Source organism: Oncorhynchus keta, chromosome 1, assembly GCF_023373465.1.
Source record: "Oncorhynchus keta strain PuntledgeMale-10-30-2019 chromosome 1, Oket_V2, whole genome shotgun sequence".
In the NCBI taxonomy this organism is placed as follows: domain Eukaryota; kingdom Metazoa; phylum Chordata; class Actinopteri; order Salmoniformes; family Salmonidae; genus Oncorhynchus; species Oncorhynchus keta.
The window spans coordinates 92933278-92955949 of record NC_068421.1 but is presented as its reverse complement, the minus strand read 5'-3'; the positions used below and the strand labels follow the sequence as shown (position 1 = coordinate 92955949).

Sequence of the window (22672 nt, the reverse complement as noted above, 5' to 3'; positions counted from 1 at the left end):
GTTCATTTGTCTACCATAAGCCGCCTTAAAAGGTCATTTTCAAAAATGTGGCAGTACGTCCAGCCCGGCCTCACTACCGCAGACCCCTTGTAACCACACCAGTCCAGGACCTCCACATCCGGCTTATTCATCTGCGGGATCGTCTAAGAACAGTCACCCGGACAGCTGATGAAACAGTGGGTTTTCACAACCGAAGAATATCTGCACTAACTGTCAGAAACAATCTCTGGGAAGCTCATATACCCGTTGTCCTCACCAAGGTCTTGACCGGACTGCAGTTCGGTGACTTCAGTGGGCAAATGCTCACCTTCGATGGCCACTGGCACGTTGGAGAAGTGTGTTCTCCATGGATGAATCCCGATTTCATCTGTCCTGGGCAGATGGCAGATAGAGTGTATGGCGTAGTGTGGGCGAACGTTTCGCTGATGTCAACGTTGTGAACAGAGAGCCCCATGGTGGCGGTGGGGTTATGGTGTGGGCAGGAACAAGCTAAGGACAACTAAAATGTACATTTTATCAATGGCAATTTGAATGCAAATATCCCGTGACGAGATCCTAAGGCCCGTTGTCATGCCATTCATCCACCACCATCCCCTCATGTTTCAGCATGATAATGCACAGCCCCATGTCGCAAGGATCTGCACACAATTCCTGGAAGCTGAAAATGTCCCAGTTCTTCCATGGCCTGCATACTCACCAGACATGTCACCCATTGAGCATGTTTGGGATGCTCTGGATAGAGGCTTCTTCACCTTGGACTCAAACATTAACCTGGGGTAATAACTCATCTTGTATCAATAAACACCTGGAGAAGAATGTTGTATTTATTTATTTCACCTTTATTTAACCAGATAGGCAAGTTGAGAACAAGTTCTCATTTACAATTGCGACCTGGCCAAGATAAAGCAAAGCAGTTCGACACATACAACAACACAGAGTTACACATGGAGTAAAACAAACATACAGTCAATAATACAGTAGAAAAATAAGTCTATATACAATGTGAGCAAATGAGGTGAGATAAGGGAGGTAAAGGCAAAAAAAGGCCATGGTGGCAAAGTAAATACAATATAGCAAGTAAAACACTGGAATGGTAGATTTGCTGTGGAAGAATGTGCAAAGTAGAGATAGAAATAATGGGATGCAAAGGAGCAAAATAAATAAATAAATACAGTAGGGGAAGGGGTAGTTGTTTGGGCTAAATTATAGATGGGCTATGTACAAATCAAATCAAATCAAATTGTATTTGTCACATACACATGGTTAGCAGATGTTAGTGCGAGTGTAGCGAAATGCTTGTGCTTCTAGTTCCGACAATGCAGTAATAACCAACAAGTAATCTAGCTAACAATTCCAAAACTACTACCTTATAGACACAAGTGTAAGGGGATAAAGAATATGTACATAAAGATATATGAATGAGTGATGGTACAGAGCGGTATAGGCAAGATACAGTAGATGGTATTGAGTGCAGTATATACATATGAGATGAGTATGTAAACAAAGTTGCATAGTTAAAGTGGCTAGTGATACATGTATTACATAAGGATGCAGTAGATGATATAGAGTACAGTATATACGTATACATATGAGATTAATAACGTAGGGTATGTAAACATTATATTAGGTAGCATTGTTTAAAGTGGCTAGTGATATATTTTACATAATTTACATCATTACATCATTTCCCATCAATTCCCATTATTAAAGTGGCTGGAGTTGAGTCAGTGTGTTGGCAGCAGCCACTCAATGTTAGTGGTGGCTGTTTAACAGTCTGATGGCCTTGAGATAGAAGCTGTTTTTCAGTCTTTCGGTCCCAGCTTTGATGCACCTGTACTGACCTCGCCTTCTGGATGATAGCGGGGTGAACAGGCAGTGGCTCGGGTGGTTGATGTCCTTGATGATCTTTATGGCCTTCCTGTGACATCGGGTGGTGTAGGTGTCCTGGAGAGCAGGTAGTTTGCCCCCGGTGATGCGTTGTGCAGACCTCACTACCCTCTGGAGAGCCTTACGGTTGTGGGCGGAGCAGTTGACGTACCAGGCGGTGATACAGCCCGACAGGATGCTCTCGATTGTGCATCTGTAGAAGTTTGTGAGTGCTTTTGGTGACAAGCCGAATTTCTTCAGCCTCCTGAGGTTGAAGAGGCGCTGCTGTGCCTTCTTCACGATGCTGTCTGTGTGGGTGGACCAATTCAGTTTGTCTGTGATGTGTACTCCGAGGAACTTAAAACTTACTACCCTCTCCACTACTGTTCCATCGATGTGGATAGGGGGTGTTCCCTCTGCTGTTTCCTGAAGTCCACAATCATCTCCTTAGTTTTGTTGACGTTGAGTGTGAAGTTATTTTCCTGACACCACACTCCGAGGGCCCTCACCTCCTCCTCTGTAGGCAGTCTCGTCGTTGTTGGTAATCAAGCCTACCACTGTTGTGTCGTCCGCAAACTTGATAATTGAGTTGGAGGCGTGCGTGGCCACGCAGTCGTGGGTGAACAGGGAGTACAGGAGAGGGCTCAGAACGCACCCTTGTGGGGCCCCCGTGTTGAGGATCAGCGGGGAGGAGATGTTGTTGCCTACCCTCACCACCTGGGGGGGGCCCGTCAGGAAGTCCAGTACCCAGTTGCACAGGGCGGGGTCGAGACCCAGGGTCTCGAGCTTGATGACGAGCTTGGAGGGCACTGAACAGGTGCAGTAATCTGACTGCAGAATGACTGCACACTGCACAGTACTGGTGTTCAGTGCAGCTTCATAGACTTGTCTCCTTGGAGTTAATGATGTAAACAGATCAGCTCATAAGAATCCATTGTTCCTGTAGCCTGGCCTTACAAAACACAAACAAACAGGATTGTTGCTGCATCCTTGTTGCTATCCTTTCAACAGGTGAGAGAACAACACCGCCTTCCTTTCAAGAGGGATTTCACTGGTCGTGTGTGGCAGTTGATATGAGGGAGGCGCTAGCTAGCAACGCCAAGGGTATTTTTTTTTTTTTGGGGGGGGTGTATTTTATTAGGATCTCCATTAGCTGTTGCAAAAGCAGCAGCTTCTCTTCCAAAACATGAAACATAATGCAGAACATCAATAGACAATAACAGCTCAAAGGAAAGAACTACATCATTGTTTTTAAAGGCCTACATATCAATGCATGCATACACACAAACTATCTGGGTCCAATAGGGGAGAGGCGTGAGGTGTTGCTTTATCTGGTTTTTGAAACCAGGTTTACTGTTTATTTTAGCAAGATGAGATGGAAGTTCCAAGCAATAAGGGCTCTATATAATACTGTATGTTTTCTTGAATTTGTTCTGGATTTGGGGACTGTGAAAAGTGCCCTGGTGGCATGTCTGGTGGGATAAGGATGTGTGTCAGAGCTATGTCTAAATTCACTATGCAAACAATTCGGGATTTTCAACACATTAATGTTTCTTATGAAAAAATAAAGAATTGATGCAGTCAGTCTCTCCTCGACTCTTAACCAAGAGAGACTGGCATGTATAGTAATTATATTAGCCCTCTGATGACAATTAAGAGCTAAACGTCCCGCTCTGTTCTGGGCCAGCTGCAGCTTCAATAGGTCTGTCCTTGCAGCACTGGACCACACGACTGGACAATAATCAAGATTAGATTAGGGATCGTGAGTTCAATTTCCCGCATGGATCACATACACACAACTAGGATTGTGGTTTGCTAAACTCACCGGACTAAATGGCACGAGACGTAACTAGCTATCTAGATCTGACAGCAAAGAGTTACCGGAAAATGCATCATAGCATATTGAAAGTTTCAAAGTTAGCTAGCTTGCTTACCTGTCCTTGGCGTAGCCCTGTCTTGCTTGCTCCTGCGAAGTAAACTTACATGCAATATTTCAGTAAAAGGTTTCTAGAGGTATAACTTTGCAAAAATGTCATTTGCAGGAATAATGCATGTGGTGTTCGCTAGTTTGCACCAAAAAACGGTGTGATGGGTGGAGGGCTGCCCCCCTGCTGCCGACTACAGGGGAAGGTGCAGCAACAAGGCACGCTCCGGCTGTTACCTAGGAAACGAAACGCCCTTTGGGCCATTGTCTTGCGTCACATGGCGTCACTCCTACGTGACTCTCGTCCCTCGAACGATTTGGGATTATGGGCCTGATTTTAGCGCGTTCAAGACAACTGAGAACTAGGGATTTAACGAGCTACAACTGGGAAAAAAAAATATTTAGAACAGTCATCCAGCCCGAAATTCCAACTCGGGAACTCACGCGTCTTTCTCGAGCTCGGAATTTTTGAACTTTTCGTGTTTCAAGTACCATTATGCCGCGTTCATGTACTAGTCGGAACTAGGAAACTCAGAAATGTTTGACTTGCTAACTGATTGAACGCAGCACGTGTATAACAACAACCTGTTAGCAAGTCTGACATTTCCGAGTCTGCTAGTTCCCGACTAGCATATAAATGTGGCATTAGGCTTCTTTCTGACAACAGCCGAAGATGTAATATACACACTACATGACCAAAAGTATGTGGATACCTGAACGTCAAAACATCTCACTCCAAAATCAGGGGCATTAATATGGAGTTGGTCCCTTTGCTGCTATAACAGCCTCCACTCTACTGGGAAGGCTTCCCACCACTTGTCATGATGTGTGTTTTTTCCTATATTTATATTTTATTTATTTTATTTTTAATGCCAGCCCCCAACCTCGCAGGAGGCCTTTTGCCTTTTGGTAGGCCATCATTGTAAATAAGAATTTGTTCTTTAACTGACTTGCCTAGTTAAATAGAGGTTAAAAAAATAAAATAAAAGATGTTGGATCATTGCTGCGGGGACTTGCTTCCATTCAGCCACAAGAGCATTAGTGAGGTCGGGCACTGATGTTGGACGATTAGGCTTGGCTCGCAGTCAGTCGAATTCATCCCAAAGGTGTGCGATGGGGTTGAGGTCAGGGCTCTGAACAGGCCAGTCAAGTTCTTCCACACCGATCCCGACAAACCATTTCTGTATGGACCTCGCTTTGTGCACGGGGTCATGGTCATGCTGAAACAGGAAAGGGCCTTCCCTGAACAGTTGCCACAAAGTTGGAAGCACAGAATCGTCTAGAATGTCATTATATGCTGTCACATTAAGATTTCCCTTCACTGGAACACTTGGGGCCTAGCCCAAACCATGAAAACAGCCCCAGCCCATTATTCCCCTCCACCGAACTTTACAGTTGTCACTATACATTCAGGCAGTTAGAGTTCTCCTGGCATCCGCCAAACACAGATTAATCCGTTGGTCTGCCAGAGTGTGAAGCATAATTCATCACTCCAGAGTAGCGTTTCCACTGGCGCGAGCTTTACACTACTCTAGCCGACGCTTGGCATTGCCAATGGTGATCTTAGGCTTGTGTGCGGCTGCTCGGCCATGGAAACCCATTTCGTGAAGCTCCTGACGAACAGTTATTGTGAACAGCTATTGTGCTGAAGTTGCTTCAAGAGGCCGTTTGGAACTTGGTAGTGAGTGTTGCAACCGAGGACAGACGATTTTTACGCGTTGTTCGCTTCAGCACTCGGCTCCGAGATGTTTCCTCTTCACAATAACAGCAGAGATTGGAGATTGCATGTGCTCGATTTCATACATCTGTCAGCAACGGGTGTGGCTGAAGTAGCCGAATCCACTAATTTGAAGGGGTGTCCACATACTTTTGTAATATATAGTATACGTTTCCAAAAACAACATGCAGAGAGAACACGTGTCAATACTGATAATACTGATAATACTGATAATACTGATTATACTGATAATACTGATAATACTGATAATACTGATAATACTGATTATACTGATTATACTGATTATACTGATAATACTGATAATACTGATAATACTGATTATACTGATAATACTGATAATACTGATAATACTGATTATACTGATAATACTGATAATACTGATAATACTGATAATACTGATAATACTGATTATACTGATAATACTGATAATACTGATTATACTGATAATACTGATAATACTGATTATACTGATAATACTGATTATACTGATAATACTGATTATACTGATAATACTGATAATACTGATTATACTGATAATACTGATAATACTGATAATACTGATTATACTGATAATACTGATAATACTGATAATACTGATTATACTGATTATACTGATAATACTGATTATACTGATAATACTGATAATACTGATAATAGTGATAATACTGATTATACTGATAATACTGATTATACTGATTATACTGATAATACTGATTATACTGATAATACTGATTATACTGATTATACTGATAATACTGATAATACTGATAATACTGATTATACTGATAATACTGATTATACTGATAATACTGATAATACTGATAATACTGATTATACTGATAATACTGATTATACTGATAATACTGATAATACTGATTATACTGATAATACTGATTATACTGATAATACTGATTATACTGATAATACTGATTATACTGATAATACTGATAATACTGATTATACTGATAATATTGATAATACTGATTATACTGATAATACTGATAATACTGATAATACTGATAATACTGATTATACTGATAATACTGATAATAGTGATAATACTGATAATACTGATTATACTGATTATACTGATTATACTGATTATACTGATTATACTGATAATACTGATAATACTGATAATAGTGATAATACTGATAATACTGATAATAGTGATAATACTGATTATACTGATAATACTGATTATACTGATAATACTGATTATACTGATAATACTGATTATACTGATAATACTGATAATACTGATAATACTGATTATACTGATAATACTGATAATACTGATAATACTGATTATACTGATAATACTGATAATACTGATAATACTGATTATACTGATAATACTGATTATACTGATAATACTGATAATACTGATAATACTGATTATACTGATAATACTGATAATACTGATTATACTGATAATACTGATAATAGTGATAATACTGATAATACTGATAATACTGATAATACTGATTATACTGATAATACTGATTATACTGATAATACTGATAATACTGATAATACTGATTATACTGATAATACTGATTATACTGATAATACTGATAATACTGATTATACTGATAATACTGATAATACTGATAATACTGATTATACTGATAATACTGATAATACTGATTATACTGATAATACTGATAATACTGATAATACTGATTATACTGATAATACTGATAATACTGATTATACTGATAATACTGATAATACTGATAATACTGATAATACTGATAATAGTGATAATACTGATTATACTGATAATACTGATTATACTGATAATACTGATTATACTGATAATACTGATTATACTGATAATACTGATAATACTGATAATACTGATTATACTGATAATACTGATAATACTGATAATACTGATTATACTGATAATACTGATTATACTGATAATACTGATTATACTGATAATACTGATAATACTGATAATACTGATAATACTGATAATACTGATTATACTGATAATACTGATAATACTGATTATACTGATAATACTGATAATAGTGATAATACTGATTATACTGATAATACTGATTATACTGATTATACTGATAATACTGATTATACTGATAATACTGATAATACTGATTATACGGATAATACTGATTATACTGATAATACTGATAATACTGATAATAGTGATAATACTGATTATACTGATAATACTGATTATACTGATAATACTGATTATACTGATAATACTGATTATACTGATAATACTGATAATACTGATTATACTGATAATACTGATAATACTGATAATACTGATTATACTGATAATACTGATTATACTGATTATACTGATAATACTGATTATACTGATAATACTGATTATACTGATAATACTGATTATACTGATAATACTGATTATACTGATAATACTGATAATACTGATAATACTGATTATACTGATTATACTGATTATACTGATAATACTGATAATACTGATTATACTGATAATACTGATAATACTGATTATACTGATAATACACATTTTTATTTAATTTGATCTAAAAGGTTTCCCTCTCCAACAAATAGAATATCACGTTATCGTTTCACCTGGGTATATTATGTTGGAGCGAACCATTGAGGAAAGCTCAGCATTGCATGTAGATAGGTTTGGCTGCTAGGCTGAAGTAGCAAGCACATGCACATTAAGAGAAGATGACATCCAGGCCATATGACACCCAGACCATACTCTATTTTTGTAGGAATACATTAACCAAGCCCATACGTGCATTCATGACAGCTGAACGTGCTGTGGTCAGCAGGATACAGGAATAAAGATGTAGGCAGGATGACTGATGACTAACATGTAAAACATGGGCATGCAGTATATACATTATCTTTAGAACATGGAAAGAGTTCTGCCATCATTGTGACCAAAACCGGATACTAAGGGGGAGTGGCTCTATTTACATATGTGATGTACCCCAGTACTATGTATAAAAGCGAAGCCAGTGTTGAGAAGCGGACGTCTTTCCCGCGGACCAGCACGGCTTTAATAACTTGCATTAAAGTCTACATTGAATTCAACAGTTTCTTCTGAGAGTATTATATTTCTATAGACAGTATTATATTTCTGTAACAATTATCTACGACAGATACTGCTGCAAAGAGAACATGCCCTTATCCACATGGACAGGGCCGCTGTGGAGAGGGTCAAAAGGTTGGACATCACCGAGGACCTGTAACGGTCCCCTTCACACCGACAGCATGGTGATGAATGCGCAACAGAGCCTTGTTGAAGAAATTAGTCTTGGCCCCCCAATACCCTCACAAACTTACACAGATGCAGTATTAAGAGAATCCTGTCGGGCTGTATTACCGCATGGTAAGGCAATTGCACCGCCTGAAACCGGGTGGTGTGGTTCATCCAGAATCATCATCGGGGGCACAATGCCCTCCAGGACATCTAAAGCAGCCTGTGTCATAGGAAGGCCAAGAAGATCTTCAAGGATCTCAGCCACCCGAGCCACGGCCTGTTCACCCCATTACCATCTAGAAGATCTTCAAGGACCTCAGCCACCCGAGCCACGGCCTGTTCACCCCATTACCATCTAGAAGATCATCAAGGACCTCAGCCACCCGAGCCACGGCCTGTTCACCCCGCTACCATCTAGAAGATCTTCAAGGACCTCAGCCACCCGAGCCACGGCCTGTTCACCCCGCTACCATCTAGAAGGCAGAGACAGTACAGGTGCATCAAATCCAGGATCAAGAGACATCTATCTCCAGGCCATCAGACTAGCCAGGCCTCCGCTCAGTACCCTGCCCTGAACCTTATTTTATTGACCTTTATTTAATTAGGCAAGTCAGTTAAGAACAAATTCTTATTTACAATGACGGCCTACCCCGGCCAACGCTGGGCCAATTGTGCGCCGCCATATGGGACTCCCAATCACGGCCGGATGTGATACAGCCTGGATTCAAACCAGGTACTGTAGTGACGCCTCCAGCACTGAGATGCTGTGCCACTTGGGAGTCCACTTCATAAGAGTAGGGTCAAAAGAAAGACATCGCAGCTCCATTCAAATCTTAACTTAAAATGTTAATTATTCCACAATACAGACAACGGATCACCTCCCAGAAAGATATTATCACATATGGCTGAAAATATTGAGTCAGTTTATTATAACGCCTGCTGTAAAGCAATGCACTAACTCACATATTTAGCACCTCATTGATCACATTAGGCTACTACATGAAATATATTGAGACAAATTACAGACAGTAGCACAGTTGGTAGAGCATGGTGCTTGTAACGCCAGGGTAGTGGGTTCGATTCCTGGGACCACCCATACGTAGAATGTATGCACACATGACTGTGTCTACTAAATGGCATATATTATTATTATATTATTGATTGACCATGAAATGTATTTCAATATTATTGAAATAGGTCTATAGCCTGCTGTATGCTTTTAAAATGTCATGCATTCATCTCGGGTTTTAATTTGAAGCATTTTTTAAAATATGTTTCTTGTTTTGATCAATTGCAAAGACATTGGCAACTTTGTATTTGTAGTCCTCTTTGTTGTGAAGTTATCTGCGGTCACAGAGAGGCGGATAAACCATGTGATTCTGTGTATAAAGTTATGCGGGAGGGCAAATAAGCATCTAACGACACACGCTTGTTTTTACGAGCGGTCTGCAATTACGACTGTTTTCAAGAGCAACATTAGTTTTGACACCGTTTTTAAAACCCAGAGGAGCAACATCGCGAAACTGTCGGGAACGCTTGTAAAGCAAACCAAACAGACAAGGCCGGGGTTTGAGAAGTCATTGAGAGGAATTAAAAATGATTCCTTAGTTGTTCTTTTTTTTCTAAATCTAAAGGCACAACCTAGATTCGATCCAATGTCTTAAACCGGTAAACCCCAACCTCATAAAAGTGACAAGCTGACACATTTTCATTTTCGTCAAAAACAACTTATCGAAGGAGTGCCTTTGATTTGATGTCCTGAGTTTAGCCACATATAGAACAATGAGACAGATATTTCACTGGACGTGTATATGTGACCAATCTGTTTGGATTTTTCCACTCACTACCAAATATATGGTAGTGAGAGGAAGCGCACTGGCGAGAAGATGGAACGAGATGGATTTTGGTCGATATTGTTACAAATGTTGTCATCGATGAAACATTTGCTCTTAATACAGTTTCATGTTCTCAAATCTACAATCTGCTATGAACAGAGGTGTGTAGACTTTACCCTTTGCAAAAAAAAAAAATCACGTTGTGTATGACTGCAAAGGTGAATTGGGTTATGGCACATGCGCACTTCCCCGAGTAGGCGTTCCCTAACGAAATATGCAGATGATGCTAGAACGCGCCAATAGGATCTCACTATCGCGTACTTGGCTCTGCCCACAATGACTCATTTGTTCCTATTGGAAACGACAGGCGGTGGTCTATCTTGGTTTAGTTATAAATCTTTGGCTTCGCAAGCCAACGTTGCCATGACGTTACTCTATAAGCGTGACCAGGGATTTATATTGGAGAAGCAGTTTTATCCTATGTTCATAATGTTCATACTGTACTGTCTTTGGTTTTGGGAAAAATTTAACATAGGTTCTATTGATGCATTTAGCCAGAATATGCTTTTGGGAAACCAGGCCCAGTGAGGTTGTGCAGAAGGAATCAATGCGCTTTCAAATCAAATTGTATTGGTCACATACACATATTTAGCAGATGTTATTGCGGGTGGAACGAAATGCTTGTGTTCCTAGCTACAACAGTGCAGAAATATCTAACAATTTACAAATGAATATACACAAATCTAAAAGTAAAAGAATGGAGTTAAGAAATATATAAATATTAGGACGAGCAATGTCGGAGTGGCATTGACTAAAATACAGTAGAATAGAATAAAGTATATACATATGAGATGAGTAAAGCAGTATGTAACATTATTAGTGTGGCCAATGATTCCATGTCTATGTATATAGGGAAGCAGCCTCTAAGGTGCAGGGTTGAGTAACTGGGTGGTAGCCGGCTAGTGATGGTTATTTAGCAGTCTGATGGCCTTGAGATAGAAGCTGTTTTTCAGTCTCTCGGGTCCCAGCTTTGATGCACCTGGACTGACCTCGCCTTCTGGATGATAGCGGGGTGAACAAGTAGTGGCTCGGGTGGTTGTTGTCCTGAATGATCTTTTTGGCCTTCCTGTGACTTCGGATGGTGTTGGTGTCCTGGAGGGAAGGCAGTGTGCCCCCGGTGATCCGTTGGGCAAACAGCACAACCCTCTGGAGAACCCTGAGGTTGTGGACGGTGCATTTGCCGTACAAGGGGTTGATACAGGCCGACAGGATTCTCTCAGTTGTGCATTTGTAAAAGTTTGTGAAGGTCTTAGGCGCCAAGCCTGATTTCTTCAGCCAGTTACGCCTTCTTCACCACACTGTCTGTGTGGGTGGACCATTTCAGATTGTCAGTGATGTGTACAGCGAGGAACTGCCTCCTCCAATGGGATGTTCTCTTCCTCACTGCCTCCTCCAATGGGCTGTTCTCTTCCTCACTGCCTCCTCCAATGGGCTGTTCTCTTCCACACTGCCTCCTCCAATGGGCTGTTCTCTTCCACACTGCCTCCTCCAATGGGCTGTTCTCTTCCACACTGCCTCCTCCAATGGGCTGTTCTCTTCCCCACTGCCTCCTCCAATGGGCTGTTCTCTTCCACACTGCCTCCTCCAATGGGCTGTTCTCTTCCTCACTGCCTCCTCCAATGGGCTGTTCTCTTCCTCACTGCCTCCTCCAATGGGCTGTTCTCTTCCCCACTGCCTCCTCCAATGGGCTGTTCTCTTCCACACTGCCTCCTCCAATGGGCTGTTCTCTTCCTCACTGCCTCCTCCAATGGGCTGTTCTCTTCCACACTGCCTCCTCCAATGGGCTGTTCTCTTCCACACTGCCTCCTCCAATGGGCTGTTCTCTTCCTCACTGCCTCCTCCAATGGGCTGTTCTCTTCCCCACTGCCTCCTCCAATGGGCTGTTCTCTTCCACACTGCCTCCTCCAATGGGCTGTTCTCTTCCTCACTGCCTCCTCCAATGGGCTGTTCTCTTCCTCACTGCCTCCTCCAATGGGCTGTTCTCTTCCTCACTGCCTCCTCCAATGGGCTGTTCTCTTCCCCACTGCCTCCTCCAATGGGCTGTTCTCTTCCACACTGCCTCCTCCAATGGGCTGTTCTCTTCCTCACTGCCTCCTCCAATGGGCTGTTCTCTTCCTCACTGCCTCCTCCAATGGGCTGTTCTCTTCCACACTGCCTCCTCCAATGGGCTGTTCTCGTCCTCACTGCATCCTCCAATGGGCTGTTCTCTTCCACACTGCCTCCTCCAATGGGCTGTTCTCTTCCACACTGCCTCCTCCAATGGGCTGTTCTCTTCCCCACTGCCTCCTCCAATGGGCTGTTCTCTTCCTCACTGCCTCCTCCAATGGGCTGTTCTCTTCCACACTGCCTCCTCCAATGGGCTGTTCTCGTCCTCACTGCATCCTCCAATGGGCTGTTCTCTTCCACACTGCCTCCTCCAATGGGATGTTCTCTTCCACACTGCCTCCTCCAATGGGCTGTTCTCTTCCTGACTGCCTCCTCCAATGGGCTGTTCTCATCCTCACTGCCTCCTCCAATGGGCTGTTCTCTTCCTCAATGCCTCCTTCAATGGGCTGTTCTCTTCTTGACTGCCTCCTTCAATGGGCTGTTCTCGTCCTCACTGCATCCTCCAATGGGCTGTTCTCTTCCTCACTGCCTCCTCCAATGGGCTGTTCTCTTCTTGACTGCCTCCTTCAATGGGCTGTTCTCGTCCTCACTGCATCCTCCAATGGGCTGTTCTCTTCCTCACTGCCTCCTCCAATGCTGAGAAGAGGGCCTGTCTTTCACTATCTATTCAATGGGCTGTTTGCAAGTTGCACTACATGAAGCAACTCACCACCATTTAGGTATCCCTCGCTCAAGCCCAATACTATCCCATACAGAGCTACAGTATTAGACAGTGTTTCTAATAAAATACACAAATAGCTATTTAACAAGGGGAGGTGCACGATGATGATATTTGCGCAAGATGATATTTGCACAAGCTGATATTGTACAAGATGATATTTGCACAAGGGGCAGATCTACAGGGGGTAAGAAGGTGGAGGTGCTAGGGGTGTGTCCCATTCCTTCTGGTTATCAGACGGAGGGACTCATTTTGGATCGCTCTTAGTCTGGAACCGCCTCCTCGACCTTTCCGTGAGACGACAGGGTCATTAGAATCAGCCCTTAGGATCAATGGGACTCACAAGGCCACCCATGGAGGAGTAAAAAGTTCTGATCAAATCACATTTTATTTGTCCCATGTTTCGTAAACAAGTGGTGTAGACAAACAATGACATGCAGACTTATGTGTCCTTCCCAACAATGCAGACTGACAGGTTCTTCCTAAAAAATGTAGACTTAAGGGGTCCTTCCCAACAATGCAGTCTGATGGGCGCTTCCCAACAATGCAGATTTACGGGTCCTTCTCAACAATGCAGACTTACTGGTCCTTCCCAACAATGCAGACTGACAGGCTCTTCCCAACAATGCAGACTGACAGGCTCTTCCCAATAATGCAGACTTACGGCACATCCCAACAAGGCAGACTTACTGGTCCTTCCCAACAATGCAGACTGACAGGCTCTTCCCAACAATGCAGACTGACAGGCTCTTCCCAACAATGCAGACTGACAGGCTCTTCGGGCTCAAGCCAGACTGACAGGCTATTCCCAACAATGCAGACTTACTCCACTTCCCAACAAGTCAGACTTACGGCACATCCCAACAAGGCAGACTTACTGGTCCTTCCCAACAATGCAGACTGACAGGCTCTTCCCAACAATGCAGACTGACAGGCTCTTCCCAACAATGCAGACTGACAGGCTCTTCCCAACAATGCAGACTTACTGGTCCTTCCCAACAATGCAGACTTACAGGCTCTTCCCAACAATGCAGACTGACAGACTCTTCCCAACAATGCAGACTGACAGACTCTTCCCAACAATGCAGACTTACTCCACATCCCAACAATGCAGACTGACGGGCTCTTCCCAACAATGCAGACTTACTCCACATCCCAACAATGCAGACTGACTGGCTCTTCCCAACAATGCAGACTGACAGGCCCTTCCCAACAATGCAACAATGCAGACTGACAGGCTCTTCCCAACAAGCCAGACTGACAGGCTCTTCCCAACAATGCAGACTTACTCCACATCCCAACAATGCAGACTGACGGGCTCTTCCCAACAATGCAGACTGACAGGCCCTTCCCAACTATGCAGACTGACAGGCTCTTCCCAACAATGCAGACTGACAGGCTCTTCCCAACAAGCCAGACTGACAGGCTCTTCCCAACAATGCAGACTTACGGCACATCCCAACAATGCAGACTTAATGGTCCTTCCCAACAATGCAGACTGACAGGCTCTTCCCAACAAGGCAGACTGACAGGCTCTTCCCAACAATGCAGACTTACAGGCTCTTCCCAACAAGGCAGACTTACAGGCTCTTCCCAACAAGGCAGACTGACAGGCTCTTCCCAACAAGCCAGACTGACAGGCTCTTCCCAACAATGCAGACTTACGGCACATCCCAACAATGCAGACTTACTGGTCCTTCCCAACAATGCAGACTGACAGGCTCTTCCCAACAAGGCAGACTGACAGGCTCTTCCCAACAAGGCAGACTTACGGGCTCTTCCCAACAAGGCAGACTGACAGGCTCTTCCCAACAATGCAGACTTACGGCACATCCCAACAATGCAGACTTACTGGTCCTTCCCAACAATGCAGACTGACAGGCTCTTCCCAACAAGGCAGACTGACAGGCTCTTCCCAACAATGCAGACTTACTGGTCCTTCCCAACAATGCAGACTGACAGGCTCTTCCCAACAAGGCAGACTGACAGGCTCTTCCCAACAAGGCAGACTGACAGGCTCTTCCCAACAATGCAGACTTACAGGCTCTTCCCAACAAGGCAGACTTACAGGCTCTTCCCAACAAGGCAGACTGACAGGCTCTTCCCAACAAGGCAGACTTACGGGCTCTTCCCACATCCGTTTGCATGGTACGAGTCTCTGTGTCTTCGACTGAGCTTTCAGTCCTGACAGTGTCCAGTTCCCATTCCACTAAGGCATTAACATCCCTTGGAACCCACAGTCTCACAATGTCCGCCCACCCTTCTCCTGAAGGGTAACCTAGGCAACTTTGGTTGCTTTTTTCCTCAGGAGTACCGTGTTTCTTTGAAGGGTAGTATGACTGACTAGGCACAAATAAGTCAGCGCTCATCTCAACTCAGTCTCTTGTCCCCGTGCCAGTGACTTGATGCTTTGAAACAACCCCAAAGTAAGGTTTGAGCCTGTTGTAGTTTACCACGGCACGATGTACTACTTCACACAATACTTCTGACAGTTTATTTTCGTACATTTTAAAAGGACCCTTTGAATTTCTTCATCAGTTTGAGTGACAACCCCCTTTTGTCCTCTGATTATCTCTAAGCCACACATTCATTTTCCTCATATCTCTGGGCTGTCACCTTTCAGATTAAAGTATTGCTTTTGTTTGCCTGTGGCTTTTAGGTGATTTCTCTTTACAGCGTCCCTTACAGTGCTTAAATTACCCTTGCACCTTTCGCACATACTGGCTGCATTCCAAACACTTAACAGACACACCCTATCCCCTCAGCCCTCAAATGAAGTGGACACATCTGATGACGTATCATGACGTCTGACGAGTGTACACTTGCAGGGCATGGGGCGAGGGAGGAAGGAATTCACTTTAAAAAATGGACAGCCCTTGCCTGGAAATTTATCAGCGACGATTGTGTTTTCAGCCACCGGTAGCTTGTAGGCGCTACAGTCAATTATGATTGCATGTCTACTTATATTACCTATATCATTATTAATATACGCCTACTGTATGATAGCTAGCAAATTAATTAGCTAACTAGCGTTAGCCTGCCTACTGTATGATAGCTAGCAAATTAATTAGCTAACTAGCGTTAGCCTGCCTAGCTGGAACTTCTAAAGGAGACAAATGTTTTATTTCTACAATTTCCAAAAGATAACCAAACAAAAATATCATTACTTTTACGAGATGTGTTTGTGCATTAGTAGCACAATTTCTAACTTATTGACATTCGTTTTAACTTATACTTGTATGTTGACTCCATATTGACGTTGAGATTTTTCTTAGACGTACAATCATCGCAAATTGAATTATGGAGTGTTTCAGGCCCCGAAGTGAACATAATTGTACACTCACAAACTCCATTAAAAAACGGCTTGGCTAATCATTTTGACTGACCACAAATATGGCCGCAGGGATTCCCCCAAGGGCATAATGCGAGGGTAGGTGGACGAGGGAGTGGCTTATATGAGTTTGAAACGCAGCCACTGAAAACATCATGTTTCCCTGCCTTTTGTTGTCTTCCCATAACCACATCAACCATTAAAGTCATTTCAGGTACCAAACAGCACCCTGTGTGAACCCCTATGGAAGATTGAACACTACTCCTGTATGACATCACATATGGGGCGGCAGGGTAGCCTAGTGGTTAGAGTGGAGGGGCGGCAGGTAGCCTAGTGGTTAGAGTGGAGGGGCGGCAGGGTAGCGTAGTGGTTAGAGTGGAGGGGCGGCAGGGTAGCCTAGTGGTTAGAGTGGAGGGGCGGCAGGTAGCCTAGTGGTTAGAGTGTAGGGGCGGCAGGGTAGCCTAGTGGTTAGAGTGGAGGGGCGGCAGGTAGCCTAGTGGTTAGAGTGGAGGGGCGGCAGGTAGCCTAGTGGTTAGAGTGTTGGACTAGTGTCATGGGGTTGGCCTCTTTGGGTATAGTAAGCCCCATCCCCCTCTCCCTGCCTCCCCTCTTGCCTCCTTCAACTAGGCTGCTGTGGTCAGAGAGACGTCGTAAATTCCTGAGAAGACCGTGCCACATAGCCACACAGTAGAGAGAGAGAGTAGATTTTCATGGAGAACAAAGGAAATCCTTCCACTTCACAGAACTTGAGGTACGAACAAATGTCATGTTCCGGAGAACTGGTCCGTTTGTTACAACTTGGGGAAGCTCATGGGAGACGGTGTGGCCACATTACCATAACGCTGTTTATATAATAGCCTCAGATATGAGGTTTACATGTAATTGTTGTATAAGATGAATGAGTGAGTATGATACTGTTTGTATAATTGTGTAATATGATTTTGGACTGTTTAATGAAGAAAAATACAATTCCCTTTTGATTTGAACTAAATCAGAGGACCGCCCCTGAGCCCAGTTAGGGTCAGACATCCTGTGACAGCGCTCTTCCGCCCTTCCAAATAAAACCCCCACTCTGGTTTTCAATCAGCAGACCGAGCTTACCTCAATTACGAGATTTTTCTCCATTAGGAGGACAAAGGTTGTAGACCATTGCTGAATCTTTTAACCATACCATGTGATTAAACTCTTAGACTATCGATACCGACAGAATAAGAACAAGTCTTTGATTTTAATTACTAGTCTGCAGCTAGGAATTCGGTATCATTGCTGACAAGGTACAAATCTGTCGTTCTGCGCCTGAACAGGCAGTTAACCCACTGTTCCTAGGCCGTCATTGAAAATAAGAATTTGTTTTTAACTGACTTGCCTATTTAAATAAAGGTAAAATAACATTTTAAAAAAATTAACACAACCGGCAAAACCTCCGTTTTATAACGAATGTCACTCTGAACAATCTCCTCTAACCACAATCGAGAGAGAGGGAGAGAGACGGACAATTCTACAAAATAAATGAACTTTTCACCAGCGATCAACACTGAGCGTAAATACATATAAATATGGATTGCAATTGTTCCCGAATGAGTGAGCGTTCATGTGCAAAGAATTAGCATTTCAATTGTTATAATTATCACTCTGTAGTGACTTCTTAGTCGAACCCCACTTCCCCTTTTTGTCTAACAAGCCGCCATGCCGGTTTAACCCACTAGGGCACATTCTATCATTTCATGTAACCACATTTAACTTGTTTGTTTGTTTATGCATTTCTGTGAATTACTTAGTTAGTAATAAATAAATGATTTAAGAGAATTGATGTATGGATGACGAAGTAGTGAAGACTGGGTTCGTGCAGATAACCAGCCATTTACAATGTTTGGAATGAGACTAACGTGAGGTAAAGTAAATACTGAATTAATTTGAAGACTAATGGATAAGATAAAATATTAGAAAAGTTATTTTAGGAAATGATAACTTTGTAATCTGAATATTTTTCCTTGGTGCCCCAACTTCCTATTAATTACGGTTATACATGATTAATCAATCTAATCGCGTAATAACTAATTACGAAGAATCTTTGATAAAAAAACTATCAGTGTTCAGTTAATGATGGTAAAGACACGACATTTATGACGCCCCGTGCGAGGAATCTAAGAGAGAATTAGACTTTGCTGTAGAATTCTATATATACATTTTGCAAACAGAATTGTACAAACAGACTGCTTTGATACATTCAAACTGGTTGTGTGTGTGTTCCCATTCGAAGGGGCTCCAGAGCGCCTCCAGTAGTGGTTTTTAGCGTCAGAGCAATGAGTGATAAATTCCAGATTAAGTCTGTTAGGCCAAACGGTACTATTTCTGTCGATCAATATTAACTTCTAGAGCCAGTAAGGTTAGAAATCGGTGTCCGAGCCGAAGTATTTTTGTCCGCCTACCGCACTACACCAGTGTGGACAGACTACAGGCATACCCGTATTATGTACCGTGTCGCTCCGGTCAACACAACGCTAGCAGAGTATGCCGAATGGTTTAATGTGAGATGTCACTAGTAAACCCACCCTTTCCATGGTAAAAGGGACCCTATTTTGTGTTGAGAACGTATTATTTCTGAACAACGTCGGATTACGAGATGCTAAACTAACAGAGGGGGAACATGTTTCACTTCCTGTGTTCTGTTTAAATTCCTCCGCCTTGCGCGACGGAAGTCCCGCCCTTTGTACTTCCGTTTGATTTCAGCATTCTGCATCACTGCTGGTGAAGAATCGCAAGTACATCTCTTAAAAGAAGTGTTGGAAATCCAAACGTGGATCACGTTAAAATAATCCAGCAATCTCAATTGCTTGGGTCTCATTCAATTTACTTATTTAAATTGCCGGACATACCTTTATAGGTTCTTCCAATTAAATGAGACACCTTAAACTTTGCAATAGTAACCTAGATGAACCAACTTCCCAGGTGAATTTAAAGTTTAATTTCCAGATAGCCTATACAGGTTTGATTATTCATTAAATTTGATCAATCAGTAAAATCTGCTTCTGCAAAGCACAATCAATCAGTCCTGCCTCCAGTGGGAATCCCATATGGCTTTGGCCCAAGGGGAAAGTGTATCATAGTGGTAAATGTACCTAACATTATCTTTATGATAATCCAGCAATCTCAATTGCTTGGGTATTATCGTCTCATTCAATTTATTCATTTAAATTGTCGGACATACCTTTAGGTTCTTCCAATTAAATGAGACACCTTAGACTTTGCAATAGTAACCTAGATGAACCAACTCCCCAGGTTAATTTAAAGTTTAATTCCCAGATAGCCTATCCAGGTATGATTAATCATTATCATTGATTAATTCAATTTGCTTTTGCAAATTCATTCACATCCAACTTCCACAGTACTGTCCAGTACTAATGGTTCATTAACATCTATAAATATAATAAAATCGTTTTTGCAGGTCCCAATATATTCCAAAACCAAACTTTGGAAAATTAGGAAAAACATTTTTTTCCTTTCAAAATGTTCTAATAATGTGCAAGCTATCAGAGGGGGTAGTCCCCACTCGCCCGCTAATTAGTGAACCTCCACCCTCGAATGGATTGATCTCTGACGCTTTCCAAAATCAACCATCGGGCACAGGCCTCGCAAAGGTTCTCTCCAGTCTAGCCCTGATGTCTTGCCATCTGAGATTGGCATCTGTCCAATACCGCAGTGCACAGCTGAAGCACGAGCAGGTAATGGGAGACATAAAGGGACAGAGGGAGCGAACCGGGAAACCAATGACAAATGCAGAAAAGGGAAACATTCTGCTAGCTATGGAACTGCGCTTGAAACCTGAACAATTAAATGTAATTGCAAAAACGTATGACGATGAACAAGCACAAGCTCTTCAACAAAATTGTTTTCTACAGGAACAAAATCAATTTAGCCAAAACTAAATACGATGATGTCCACGCCAAACTAGATACATCTGAAGAGTTACCTACAAACAGGAGCGCTCAACTTGATAACATGCATGAGGTTTTGTTGAACGTTACTAAGAGTAACACGGTTCTCCTCAAAACGCTGCAGACCAAAGACGATCAGTTTAATGAACACAATGACAAAGTTGGATGATAAATCAGCAGAACTCAGTGAAGTCGCTGACCAAATGAATGATGAGAGAACTCAGGTGATGAAGATGGAAATGTAAGCAAGCGGAGGAAATCTCATCACTGAATCTCTCGCTCAGTACTCAAGACCTCTATCTGCAAACCATGACAGATAAGTGTGAGGCCGAAATGGAGCAAGTGTGACACTCACGTGTCCAAAATCAGTACTCTAAGCGCTAAAAGTGGACTCTGCAATTGTAACAGGAGTACTGTTACACAATGCAGCAGAATACCACTCCTAGGTACCATCTGACGGTCATTAACAAAAACTGCCAGTTTATGGATCAAAGTTCTGTTCCTTCTTTCCACTAAAACCAAATCAAATCAAATGTTATTTATAAAGCCCTTCGTACATCAGCTGATGTCTCAAAGTGCTGTACAGAAACCCAGCCTAAAACCCCCAAACAGCAAGCAATGCAGGTGTAGAAGCATCTGATTGTGGGTTGTACAGAGTGGTTTGTGTTTTGTTCATTTGTAAAAGATTGCAGGCTGGCAGAGAGCCCCCCCCCCCCTTCCCCCTGACAAGGTCAATCACAGGTCACCATTTTGAGAGGAGAGCTGTAGACTTTATGAGTTTGTTTACAGAGGCGGGACGAGGTAACAAACACATAATGCTCGTGTCAGATTACTTTACTAGGTGGTCAGAGGCACACGCCATACCCAATCAGGAAGCAGTAACAGTTGCCAAGAAACTGGTAGAGGAATTTGTGTTGAAGCTAGGCGTATCCATAGTGACCAGGGGTGAAATTTTAAATGAACAATTTTTTTTTAGAGAAAACATGTAAAACGGACTCATTAAGTCTACAGCTCTCCTCTCAAAAGGACGGCCTGTGACAGACCTTGTCATGGGGTGCTCTGGGGTGCTCTGGGGGGGGGCACACAGCACTTGCACCACTGCTTTATGGCTCTCTGCTAGCCTGGCCAGTTAAATCTTGCTATAATTTTACTCTGTGAGTCTTTCAACACCTAAATAGCCTCCTGTTCTATCATTGTGGATAAAGGATAAAGTATCTCCTGTACAAGTTCCTCTGGTACAACCCCTCTCCAGATGGTGTCATCTGTCTCGTAGTGGCTACTTTAATATATGGAACGCTAGTCATTTCAATAATGTTTACTCATCTTGCATTACCCATCTCATATGTATATACTATATTCTATACTATTCTACTGTATCTTAGTCTATGCCTCTCTGACATTGCTCGTCCTTATATTTATATATTCTTAATTCCATTCCTTTACTTTAGATTTGTGTGTATTGGGTATATGTTGTGAAATTGTTAGATATTACTGTACTGTCGGTGCTAGAAGCATAAGCATTTCACTACACCCACAATAACATCTGCTAAACACGTGTATGTGACAAATAAAATTTGATTTGAATACTTCCTCTCCTGTTTTGACAGTGGCCAACTGGCACATTCTCCCTCTCTCTCTCTCTCTCTCTCTCTCTCTCTCTCTCTCTCTCTCTCTCTCTCTCTCTCTCTGTCTCCCCTTCGCTCTCTCTCTCTCTCTCTCTCTCTCTCTCTCTCTCTCTCTCTCTCTCCTCGTGTTTCTGGAAGAGGACTGCCCCTATGCCTGTGTCACTATCGATTATGAAATATAGATTTGGGTCCGGGAAAGCCAGTTTGTCTCTGTTTTCAAGGGGTCAGTGGACACTCCCTCAGCCAAGATGACGTTTCCCAGGTAGCTCACCTACGACCTGAACAAACGG

The 22672-nt window shown here is 42.5% G+C and overlaps 1 protein-coding gene across 4 annotated transcripts in view; it reads right to left on the bottom strand.

Moving 5' to 3' along the window:
* dzip1l (DAZ interacting zinc finger protein 1-like) overlaps positions 1-15978 on the bottom strand; it is a 75996-nt gene extending 60018 nt beyond the window's left edge. The window contains exon 1 of one of the 4 annotated variants that reach the window (XM_052465994.1): positions 15344-15978. The gene's annotated coding sequence lies outside the window, so the exon portion shown is untranslated. Of the gene's footprint in view, positions 1-3800; positions 5705-15343 lie in introns of those variants that run through there. The other 3 variants (XM_052465990.1, XM_052465993.1, XM_052465992.1) reach the window with 3 other exon arrangements.
* Between the last annotated feature and the right edge of the window lie 6694 nt (positions 15979-22672).